Source organism: Centroberyx affinis, unplaced genomic scaffold, assembly GCF_046629955.1.
Source record: "Centroberyx affinis isolate AG114_WGS23_722 - 3 ecotype Tasmania unplaced genomic scaffold, CSIRO-AGI_Caff_v1 ptg008699l_1, whole genome shotgun sequence".
Taxonomy (NCBI): domain Eukaryota; kingdom Metazoa; phylum Chordata; class Actinopteri; order Beryciformes; family Berycidae; genus Centroberyx; species Centroberyx affinis.
The window spans coordinates 1-10,000 of NW_027284287.1; the positions used below are offsets into that span (position 1 = coordinate 1).

Consider the following 10,000-nt stretch of genomic DNA (forward strand, 5'->3'; position numbering starts at 1 on the left):
TGCTGTGTTGCTGGTAGTTCAGTCAGAGTGTTTCTCTGTCTGACAGCATCACAGTAACACAGCAACCTCACTGAAGGCAACTGGCTGGGCAACAGGACAGGCAACACAGCAACCAGCAACCAGCTGGAGGCAACACAACATTCCAGACATTTCTAGTGAACAGGTGGAGAGTTTATATGAGTCTATTTCACTCTCTTTTATTCTCTGCTGTCTCCTGTTCCTCTGCTGGATGAGACAGGATCAACACACTTTCATCTGATAATAATAAAAAAAACAATAATAACTTTATTTTTATACATTTCCTACAAGTTACAAGTTTCCTGTTTTAGTTTAGCAACACGAACGATAAAAACAGAAGAAAAGCTGCTTCTGTCAGAGCAGTGAAGCTCCTGAGCCCGGCCCGCCCTGATGCATTATGGGAGAGCTGCTGCTGGAGGAAGTTCAGAGGAAGACTGAAAACTAGGAGTGGAGAGAGGAGAAACACACAGGCAGGTGAGCAGCAGCAGGCTCCGCCCCTAGAGGGATTTGATTGGTTGAAGCCTGATGACAGCCCACAGAGGCTCCGCCCTTTTTGTAACCAGCTGTTCTGCTGCAGTTTACACCAGATTACTGAGGCGTCTTCACTGTGTGTGTGTGTGTGTGTGTGTATGTGTGTGTGTGTGTGTGTGTGTGTGTGTGCGTGTGTGTGTGTGTGTGTGTGTGTGTGTGTGTGTGTGTGTGTGTGTGTGTGTGTGTGTGTGCGTCTCCTCTGGGCTCTGTGGTTCTAAGAGACAAAACAACAGACGAGGTCAAACACAGTTAGCTGTTACTGTGTGTGTGTGTGTGTGTGTGTGTGTGTGTGTGTGTGTGTGTGTGTGTGTGTGTGTGTCTATTGGCTGAGTGTATTGATGTATTATTTATTGGTGTATACATTCCTCTGAACATTCCCAGTAAGAACTGGAACATACAGAGAGAGAGAGAGAGAGAGAGAGAGAGAGAGAGAGAGAGAGAGACATACAGACAGAGAAAGAGAGAGAGAGACAGAGAGAGAGAGAGAGAGAGACAGAGTGGGAGAGAGAGAGAGAGAGAGGGAGAGAGAGAGAGAGAGAGAGAGAGAGAGAGAGAGAGAGAGAGAGAGAGAGTAAATAGAGCAGGTAAGTTGGTCTTCTTCCTCTCTGAAAGCTGATTGGTTAAATCAGACAAGATGAATCTGACTGGTTGGTGTTCTATAATGAACAAGCCAGCGTCTCTTTAATTATGCCTGCCTCTGTGTGTGTGTGTGAGTGTGTGTGTGTGTGTGTGTGTGTGTGTGTGTGTGTGTGTGTGTGTGTGTGTGTGTGTGTCTGTTTGATTATGCTAAGTCGCTGTGTTGAGCAGGAAGCCTCGGGTCGCCCATTAACAGAGAGAGAGAGAGAGAGAGAGAGAGAGAGAGAGAGAGAGAGAGAGAGAGTTAATGGAGTTAGGAATGTATGGGAGGAAAGAAAGAAAGAAAGAAAAAGAGGGCAACAGAAACTGCAACACATTTGTAAATAACACACAGAAGAGCCACTGAACTATCAGAATCAGAATCAGAATCAGAATCAGAATCAGAATCAGAATCAGAATCAGAATCAGAATCAGAAATACTTTATTGATCCCCGAGGGGAAATTGGGTTACATTGCAGTTGCTCACATTGTAGAAGAGAATATATATAAGTATAGAGAAATTATAAGAAAAATAGAAATAAGAAAGTAAGAAATATGTAAAATATGTGCATTATACTACAATATATAACAATGATAACAATAATAATATAGAAATAAGAGAAATAAGAATTATGTACAATATGTGCATCATACACCAATATATACACCAGTGTAAATAATTAAATAATTAAATAATTATTGCACAGTTGAATTATTGCACAAAAAAATCAGTATTGCACAGTTTAAATATAAGTTATAAATGATGGGGTTATAAACTGCTGACAGGGTGAAATAAGTCCCAGAGCCAGTCTGCTGACTCAGAGTCTGAAGCTCTGAGGGAGGAGCTGAGAAGTTTGATGTCCACAGACAGGAAAGACTTCCTGAAGCTCTGTGGAGCGTCAGGAAGTCTTTCTCTGTGGAACGAGTCTCACACTGAATGTCCTCCTGAGCTCCAGCAGGTCATGGAGCGGGTGGGAGACTTTGTCCAAGATGACAAGTAACTTGGACAGAATCCTCCTCTGTGAGTCTGCCACAGAGAGTCCAGCTCCTCCTCTGAGACTCTGCCACAGAGTCCAGCTCCTCCTCTGTGACTCTGCCACAGAGTCCAGCTCCTCCTCTGTGACTCTGCCACAGAGAGTCCAGCTCCTCCTCTGAGACTCTGCCACAGAGAGTCCAGCTCCTCCTATGTGACTCTGCCACAGAGAGTCCAGCTCCTCCTCAGCTCCTCCTCTGCCACAGAGAGTCCAGCTCCTCCCCACAGCCTCACTGGCCTGGTGGATCAGTTTGTTGAGTCTGTACAGCACACAGGAGCCTCGGCCTCCACAGACTCATGAAACATCCTCAGCGTTGTCCGGCAGATGTTGAAGGAGCTCAGTCTGCTCACAGAGTAGAGACGGCTCTGGCTCTTCTTGTCTTCAGTGTTCTTAGCCCAGTTCAGTTTATTGTCAGTGTCCACTCCCAGGTACTTGTAGTCCTCCACGATGTCCAAACTGACCCCCTGGATGGAAACGGGGGTCACCGGTGCCTCGGCCTTCCTCAGATCCACAACCGGCTCCTTAGTCTTTGCCACGTTGAGCTGCAGATGGTTCTGCTCACACCATGTGACAAAGTTTCCCTCCACAGCCCTATACTCAGCCTCCTCACCCTGCTGATACATCCAACTACAGCAGAGTCATCAGAGAACTTCTGAAGATGGCAGGACTCTGTGTGGTAGTTGAAGTCCGTGGTGTAGAGGGTGAAGAGGAAGGGAGACAGGACTGCGGTCTGCCAGTCAGGTAGTAACTACAGAAGCCTACCAAGGACAAACATTACAAAGCAGCTTGTATAAAGCCTAACAGCTAAGCTAACTGTCCTACAGAGAAATGTCAGTTACCAGTCTCACTTCAGATCTTCCTCCTGCTGAAGGTCACATGACCCACAATGAAGAGGCAGGTAGCAAGTTTACCAGTTTACTAGTTACTCCAGACTGAGAACTGACAACAGAAAGTCAAACTGGATCCTTCTAACACACACACACACACACACACACACACACACACACACACACACACACACACACACACACACACACACTCTGCTGGTTTGTGCTGAGCAGAGGGAAACAGTCACACCAACAGAGCGGAAACAGGAGGAAAAGCAGATATAACAGAACAAATATTAATTTAACCTTTTCCATTATCAGTGTTAACTAGTAGTATTATATTACTACTGCTGTCTGCACTCAGTCTGAAGTGTGTACTTCCTGTCTGTACTGTGTGTCAGTTGTTACAGACTAAATCATTAACATTTGTTTCTTGGTGATTAAAGTGATTGTGATTCTAATCAGCTGCCACATGACTTGAATGTGTGTATTCGTGTTGTTTTATTCATCTAAAATCATATTTGGGTCATAAGAGGAGGAGCAGCGCCGCCTGCTGGCCGGACAGCAGACACACAGCCGGCTGCTGCCTGCTGACTCAGGCTTTCTCTGAAATTTATATGAATGTTTATATGAAAGCGTCAACCAGCGATTCAGAGCAGGTCTGAAGTCTGATTTATGTTTGCAGAATCTGACATAGAGATGTGATCGTTTCTCTAGTGCAAACAGCAGCATGGATCTCACACACACACACACACACACACACACACACACACACACACACACACACGTGTTCGCCCTCTACTTTCTGTTTAATGAACACAAATCGTTTCAATAAATGGATACAGGGACTGTGTGTGTGCGGTTCTCCCTCCCGCCGGCAGGAGGCGCCAGAGAACCAGAGCAGCAGCAGAGAGTCGGTTTGTTGACATCCAGCTGACCGCGAGCTGCTGCAGGTCAGGACCGGGGACCGGGGACGGTGAGCTGAGCTGGTTTACAGAAACCTGATGCCGGTCTGGATACAGACACTACTGACTGCAGACTGAGGGAAACAGACCGGAGAGCTGCCGGTCTGTAGTCAGACTGTCTGGCTGCTACAGCTAGCCCAGCCTGCTAACGTTAGCCAGACTTGTAGCCCGAAACGAGCTCGTGCCAAACTCCATTAAACAATCTAACAGTTTGATGTTGGTTTGCTGATCGGCGGAGGAACACACCTGGATTCAGACCTTCAACGAACCGGCAGGAGCCTGTCTGAAATTCGGCATGCATCCTGTACAGCAACAAACTATTTTTTCAATAAAATTTTAACTTTTAGAAACTGTTTACACTGCGCGCTACGAGGCTCGCTGCTGCACACCGCGCTGGTTCTGTTGAAAGAACATTGTAAGAATAACAGGCGCTTCAGTTATGAAGTTGGAATATTATTGAATAAGTGTTGCTTGCTGGATCATATGAATGCCGATCTGACCAGTGGCTCAGCACGGTTCAGTAAAGCTCCTCAGTCTTCCGCTATGAGTTGTGCACGAGTGCCGATAAGCAGGGAAGCGTTAAAGTGCCACAGATTTTAATCGAGTTTTGCGCGAGATTTTCTCCATAATTACGGAACGTAGTCGGTAGTGCAGACAGACCGGATGTGCTGAGGTTGAGTCAGGCAGGCTGGAGGTAAACTGCGGGGCAGGAAGAGGTCAGAGGTCAGAGGTCACCTGGTCAGCCTCCATCATGGTGAAACAGCAGCGGAGGACGAACAGGTGAGGACCGACTGTCTGTCTGCCTGTCTCTCTGTCTGTCCTCTCTTTCATGCTCTCTCACTGTTTTTCTTTCTCTCTCTCTTTCTTTGTTTCTTTCATTCACTTTCTGTTTTTCTCTTCTTTTATCTTCTTTATCAAAACAGGTAATTAACCATCTCTCTCTCTGTCTCTCTCTCTATCTCTCTCTCTCTCTCTCTCTCTCTGTCTGTGTCTCTGTGTCTCTCTCTCTCTCTCTCTCTCTCTGTGTCTCTCTCTCTCTCTGTGTCTCTCTCTCTCTTTCTCTCTGTGTCTCTCTCTGTCTCTCTCTCTATCTCTCTCTCTCTCTCTCTCTCTCTCTCTGTGTCTGTGTCTCTGTGTCTCTGTGTCTCTGTGTCTCTCTCTCTCTGTCTCTCTCTCTCTCTCTCTCTCTCTCTCTCTCTCTCTCTCTCTCTCTGTGTGTCTCTCTGTCTCTCTGTCTCTCTCTCTCTCTCTCTCTGTCTCCCCCCCCCCAGAGGCTCTCTTCCTGCAGCAGGGACCAGCGTGTCGCGGGTTCAATTCCCTGTGGGTCGGGTCCAGCAGGTAGAGACAAACCTCCAGCTCAGCCAGACGTCTCTTCTTCTTCTTCTTCTTCTTCTCTCATGGATCCGTTCATCATTAGTTTGTGTGTTTTTCCATCCATCAGGTTTCATCAGCCAGGAAGTGGGCGGGGCCGGGGACAGGAAGCGCCGAGTGCTGCGGCGGCACCACCACCGAGGAAGAGAGAGGAGACCCGGGGCCGGACGGAGGTTCGGGTGGAGCGGAGCTGAAGAGAGCGAGGCTGGACGGCTTCAGGTCAGAAGCCGCTTCACCTTCCAGGTCATCGTGTTCCCCTGGTTCACACACAAGCCCCGAAGAACAGGAACGTTTCTTTTATTTTTATATCAAAATCCCATTCCTTCTTTCACAGTGACATCATGCTGCACCAGGACGAGGAAATAAAAACTGATTTCTGATCTTCTTATCTGATCTAAGTCCAAAGAAAAAAAGTCAATTCCCACACACACTCATCACCTCTGCACTGATTTATTAAAAAGAGTCTGTGTTTCTCAACACATCAATCATAAAGTGACTGTGGGTGCATCCCAAGTCTCTTATTTGATATTTCCTTGCTCCTCGATCCTCGCTTGAACCGGAAGTCGTTCTGGTCCGTCATTTTGAAGGTCGTCCCAAAGCTCTTATTTCTGCTCCGAGGAGCGAGGAGGGAGGAGGGAGGAGGGAGGAGGGAGGAGCGAGGAGGGAGGAGACATGAGAGCAGCCTTCCTTCCCGGAAGACTTTCAGCTGAACGCCATGACGTCAGTTCTCCGCCCCTACATCTGGCAAATTTGAACGAGATGGCGGAGAAACAGTACAAGTGTAAATGCCCGTTATTTTATGCTTTTTGATATATAACGTTAATGAAAGAACATTGGGAACCTAAGTTACGTTTATTTCATCCACAACCTGTTCTGTCTGCAGAGACAGACGTCTCTTCACATGACGCTTCAGAGGAAAGGACGTCTCATTTCTCTAAAAACATATTTCCTTGTTTCCTCTTTCCTCACATGGTTTCCTTGCGTCTCTCCATGCATCCTCGGTGGGAGGGACTAAGACGCAAGGAAAAGACGCAAGTGAGAGAAACGTGGATGCAATTTAAGAGACTTGGGATGCACCCCTAGGGCTTAAATACGGCCCATGATTGCATAACAGTCCACAGCTGTGTTGTATGTGTGTCCATGATCCCAAACAACAGCTCACTCATTCAAGATTCCCTCAACTGTCAAAACACACAATATCTATAATTGTACACATTCAAAATCCTTTTGATATTACTAACAAGCAGGTTAGTGATATATATATATATATAAGACATAGCCCAAGTCTATAGTATACAAATACCCCATGGGGTCCTATAACTTCAAATTCATCCATGTACAAATATACAAAAATATACCAAAACACATTTTCGGGAAGACAAAAAAACAAAAACACCAAAACAAAACAACAAAAGGCAAAAGAAGTCAATCTCTATGTAAAATAGTTTATACCATGGTAGAAAAAAACTTTTTATATATAAAACACGCAGGTCAATAATAAAAATCTATTTAGGGATTTGACAGTAGGTTGGATTTGTATCACAGGAAGACCCTGAGATCCAGGTCCTGGTTCATTCCCAATGGTGTGAGAGTCTCTGATTCAGTATCCAACATGCTTCACGTTTCAGGACGGCTTCCTTTAAGTTGCCTCCTCATCTGGAAATTTGAATTCTCTCAGTACCAGTATACCAGTATGAGGTCGGGGGATGTTTCATATGTGCAAAATGAAGGGCAGCTGGACTGTCTTTGTTTGCATTTCTAATAGCAGAACGATGTTCCGTCATTCTAGTCTTCAAAGATCTGGTTGTCATGCCGATGTAGACTTTACCACAAGGACACTTGATGAGGTTTATGACTCCAGTGGTTGTACAGGAAATTGTGCCCCGAACCCTGTACTCTTTTCCTGTTACAGGATGGAAGAAAGAAGTGCACTGAGCTGTGTGTTGGCATTTCATCGCTCTTCCTATCTGATCTCCCATTGGCTGACACTTCTGACTCCTGTCTGTGTTTTTGTTTACTTCTGTTTCTTTGTGACTTTCAGTCTGATCCGGTCTGATAAATCTCTCTCCCACAGACCAGAGGAGGCTGGAGCACCGGCCAATGGAGAGAAGCTGCCGGGGTCATGTGACCAACCAGGAAGTGAGAGCTGTTTGTCTGGAGGTGATTATTGATCTCATTTATCTCAGTTTCCTACAGAGGAACGAAAACCCCTTCTGCCCCTGGAGGAGGGGATGACATGTTGGGTTAACTCTCTGTGTGTGTGTGTGTGTGTGTGTGTGTGTGTGTGTGTGTGTGTGTGTGTGTGTGTGTGTGTGTGTGTGTGTGTGCCTCCAGCAGAGCAGCAGGAGTCATCAGAGCGCTGTGAGGAGAGCAGAGCAGCTGAGGTGAGACGCTCCGCCCCCCCAGAGCTAATATCTGAAAATCTGAGCTTCCATTACTTCAAAACTAATTTATCAGATCAATCACAAGACATTTCTCTTTTTTAAACATGTTTAATGTGAGACTGTAGAACATATGTAAAATATTTATGTAAAATATTGACTTTTTGCATTCGTTACTCAGCGTCCCAACAACTGTGCAGCTGTCACGTCGTCACGGTAACAAAGAATTAGCAACTGACCGCTGGGCTGCGACTCACCGGGTCTGAGGGGAAAATAAACATGTACAATTATATATATTACATGTATATTACTTGTGTGTGTGTGTGTGTGTGTGTGTGTGTGTGTGTGTGTGTGTGTGTGTGTGTGTGTGCCAGCTGCAGGGCGTGGGGTCTCTGAAGGTCACCATCCAGCAGAGCAGTGAGAGCCGTGAGTTCAGACAGACAGACAGGTCAGCTGACCGGCAGACAGACAGGTCAGCTGACAGACAGACAGGTGGACTGTACTGCCACGTCTGTAACAGCAGCTGCTCCGGTCTACAGGTAGGCACTGTTTACCCCCCATACTTTACCCATATACCCCCCATACAATACCTATATGCCCCCCATACAAAACCCATATACCCCCATATACCCCCTAAAGTACCCATATACCCCCCATACCACACCCATATACCCCATATACCCCCCATACCATACCCATATACCCCCCATACACTATCCATATATGCCCCATACCATATACCCCATATACCCCCATACAATACCCATATACCCCATATACCATACGCACACCCATACAATACCCACATACACCCATATATCCCCATTCCATACTCACATACCCCATATGCCCCCCATATACCCCATACAATACCCACATACCCCATATATCCCCATACAATACCCATATACCCCATATACCCCCACACATACCCATATACCCCATATACCCCCACACAAACCCATATACCCCCACACATACCCATATACCCCATATACCCCCACACAAACCCATATACCCCCCATACCACACCCATATACCCACATACATAATCCATATACCTCATATACCCCCCATACATACCCATATACCCCATATACCCCCCATACCTACCCATATACCCCATATACCCCCACACCCATATACCACATATACCCCCACACAAACCCATATACCCCATATACCCCCACACATACCCATATACCCCCACACATACCCATATACCCCCACACATACCCATATACCCCCATACCACACCCATATACCCCCATACATAATCCATATACCTCATATACCCCCATACCATACCCATATACCCCATATACCCCCCATACCTACCCATATACCCCATATACCCCCATACCCATATACCCCCATACCTACCCATATACCCCCATACCATACCCATATACCCCATATACCCCCCATACCTACCCATATACCCCATATACCCTCAAAAGTACCCATATACCCCATACATACCATATACCCCATACCTACCTATATACCCCCCACACATACCCATATACCCCATATACCCCTCATACAATACCCATATACCCCATACACCCCCATAACTACCCATATACCCCCATACATACCCATATACCCCCATACCTACACATATACCCCATACCTACCTATATACCCCCCACACATACCCATATACCCCATATGCCCCCCATACAATACCCCATATACTCCCATATACACTATAATGTACCCATATACCCCCCCATACAACACTTCTATACCCAATACAGTACTCAAATACCCCTCATAGGTTACTCATTTACCCATAAAGTACCCATATACCCCCTTATACAACACAAACATATCAGACGGGCAATAAGATAAGAGTGTGTGTGTGTGTGTGTGTGTGTGTGTGTGTGTGTGTGTGTGTGTGTGTGTGTGTCCAGGCGTTCCAGGACCATATGGCAGGAGCAGAACACCAGAGGAAACTGAAGGAGATCACACACTCCGTCTGCCTCAGTGCACACACACCGCAGGGCAGGTACACACACACACACACACACACACACACACACACACACACACACACACGACATTCGCACACATACACACTGTTGTTTGCATGTTACCATGGCGAGGGAACATTGCAGTGTGAACAGTAAAGCGGTGGTGGCGTGTGGACTGGACAGGACTCCAGGCTCAGGTCTTCAGTGTGATCAGATCCTCTGCTGTGAAGTGACACGCATGCACAAACAACAACAAATGATGTCATATTTGTGAGACGG

At 46.4% G+C, this 10,000-nt stretch overlaps 1 long non-coding RNA gene across 1 annotated transcript; it reads left to right on the forward strand.

The window, feature by feature from the left end:
* Nucleotides 1-4,114: 4,114 nt before the first annotated feature.
* Nucleotides 4,115-5,598, forward strand: LOC139640226 (uncharacterized). The gene is made up of 3 exons (XR_011694905.1): nucleotides 4,115-4,770; nucleotides 5,262-5,328; nucleotides 5,432-5,598. It is a non-coding gene; the product is annotated as an uncharacterized lncRNA (long non-coding RNA).
* Nucleotides 5,599-10,000: the final 4,402 nt, after the last annotated feature.